The sequence below is a fragment of the Schistocerca cancellata genome, chromosome 5, assembly GCF_023864275.1.
Source record: "Schistocerca cancellata isolate TAMUIC-IGC-003103 chromosome 5, iqSchCanc2.1, whole genome shotgun sequence".
NCBI classification, from domain to species: domain Eukaryota; kingdom Metazoa; phylum Arthropoda; class Insecta; order Orthoptera; family Acrididae; genus Schistocerca; species Schistocerca cancellata.
In genome coordinates, this window is record NC_064630.1 from 583667400 (window position 1) to 583670368 (window position 2969).

The following is a 2969-nucleotide window of genomic DNA, read 5'->3' on the forward strand; positions in this document are numbered from 1 at the left end:
CAACTGTCTGCAGCGCCTAATGAGACGATACAGCAGTCCTGTAAGTGTAAAAATAATAGTCTATTTTTTTGTGTCTGAAGTAGTGTAGGTTTCTTTTTTTCTCTAACAAGCATGTATATTTATATATATATGTCTTATTGCTATTGTAGGTGAGATGGGTAAGCAGCATATCGATTCTGACGAGGATCACACACCAAGTTGGGTCAGGGAAATGGCTCTAGATGAAGAGATACGAAGGCAGCATTACGTAGTGCTTTTTGAGGAGTGTGACTTCCCTGAAGGGTTGGTAGAAACACTGGACAACATTGATGAGCTGCTCACGCAGTGGATCCTGAGCAGGAAAGGTAATTACTCACTCCGCTTATAACCATGTGATCATCTGTATTCTCTCTCTCTTTCCTTACAGCAAACTTTGTACTTAATTTTTTATTTCCTTCTTCTAAAGCGGGGGCGTCTCTGGAGCCGCAGCACAACGTGACACGTATGCCAGTGGTGGTTAACCTTCCTCCTCGCCAAAGCCGTATCCAATAAGGCACGCATTGCCTACGAAGGGTGCCATTACACGTAGCATGAGAGGCTGCCGCTGCCCGCCGCCCCAGCACCACTGCTCTGGCGTTTGTGGGTCAGTAACGAGCTACCACCCCTCAGCAACAACAGCAGCGAAAGCATCAGTAACCATCGCCACAGCCAGGTTGCTCTCACTGGCCTGACCCAGTAGCGCCTCCTCATTCTCCCCATCCTTGTCAGAATCGTTGCCCGAGAAAGATAGGTCTGCCATGGCGAATACCACTCAGCACCTCCCTTGCCCTATAATCAACAGGACGAACATCACCCTGTAGTAGTACCAGTAGTAATAGTAGTAGTAGTAGTAGTAGTAGGGATGATCCTGTGGGTAGCAGCAATTTCCTCTCCCGTCCTTTTCGTGAAGGAGAACAGCTCAGTGCCACCATACCACAGTTAAGATACTCGGCGATTGTAGATGCCTTTCAGGAGCAAATCTCCTTCACAAGGATCGAGAACCCGGCAGGAGGGCACCTCAACTCTGTTGGTTTTCTAAGGAGGTTCCTTCATATAGTGGAAAAGGACCTCCTCAAGGCAGTCAATGATCTGCAATACTGCTTCATAAAATGCAGTGCAGGCCTCTACATTGAAATGTAGCACCCCCCCCCCCCCCCCAAGTTGATTTTGGCATTAAAAAGACAAGGCTTCATTATCTTTGGGGGGATGACGTGATAAGGTGAAACACATCAGTTGCCGAATGGTTTCGTAAATTCCCCTTGAGTGCTATACTGGCCTGGTTTTCCGAGATGGAAGTCAGAGGGTCATCTAAAGCACCCAGCCGAATAGTACAGCTGGACATCCATACACACAAATGTCATAACAGCTTACAGCATAGCTGTGAGTTGTTGAGCTACTGTATGTAAAATTGAATGACGCCAAAAAGAGAAATTGAGCGCATACAGCGAGATACTTGCAGGCCATACTGTGGATAGTGTAGCCATCATAATTGTTCGCCACACCCAAGTCTACTGCCACAAGATAAGATTTTTCTTTTGGTATTTTACTTTTGTACAGCATGAACCATTAATTTAAATTGTGTTTTATTAGTAAATAACCATTCTTGAACTTTAAAGAAACTAGTTCACCCTGTTAATTCATCATAATCATACACCTATATAGGGTTCCTTCCCAGTGTTTCATTAGTCCGAGTATTCTGTTTTACAAACAAAGTGCCAACTTAATATAAAGAGGCACCATTTAAATTGTTTTTGTGTAAAAAGTTGTCTTAGTTGTTTCACTGAAAGGTGTAATAAGAATTTTAGTTAGAGTAATAACACATCCATGCTTTAGTATATTATAGATAAACAAAGTGAAACTATTCTTGTTTTATAAGTTTTCTTAACAAATGCAGTGTTATAGTAAACGTTTGCTTACATAAAATTCAATCAGAGCGAAGCCAAGTTATTAGAATCTGTTAAATGATTATACAGAGTTAGTTCAAAGAGTAATAGCTTTTGATAGTAAACTCCAGTAAGAAAAAGATTTTCTTGAAGTGAAATGTTCAGTATAAAAAGTGTGTGCTGTAGTATCTAAGTATTTTAGTATTTGAGTTTTTTGGTTATGTAAAGTGCTTTCCTAAAGGCCACCCTAGCCAAAATTTTTTTATCTTCTTTGAAATTATCTACTGGGCTTTTTTTTTTTTAAAAAAAAAAAAAACATTATCTATAAGGGTGTAGTAGTCAAATAATTCCAATGTCTGCACCAACATTGTTTACGTGGAGTAATATTTATTTGAAGAAGTAACTTAAACAGTAGCAAGAAAGTAGGCAAAATTCATACTACTACTTTTCCAATCTTCATTGTTTCATTGCCTGGATAGACTGGCGACTGTTAGTACATGTTTTAAACCACTAAATGAATTTTGAACTGAGTTGTTCTAGCTTCAATATAATACTATTCATACTGTGTTTCTATCTAACCACTGGAAAAGATCTTAGGAAAAGAATTGAATAGTCTGATCTATATATCCATTAGACACAACACATGGTCAAATCCTGTAAAAAGAGTAGCTCTGTTGATTAGCTTTTCCTATTAACAGGACTATCTTCCCATAGCGTACTTTATTTGTAAACTAAACTAAATTTTAGTAAGAGGGTAATACATGGCAACATAGAGACAGGGTTTTCTCTCATTTAAATAAAAGCATAATAAATTATAACAGTAGTGGTGGGGTTATAGAGTGACAGGTTCAGCACATCCCTTGATTCGAGTTACATAATGCAATGCAACATAATGTAAATGCAACAATCACTGTCGATTGGTGGGTTTTGGTGGATGCCCGAAGATGAATGCAAGGGATTAGGTGGATAAATCATGGGGGGTATGGCAGCTGATTCTGATGTATGGTATGCGGTGGAGGTAAAAGTCACATACCCTATTAATTTGCATGACACACACGCAAGTTTGGC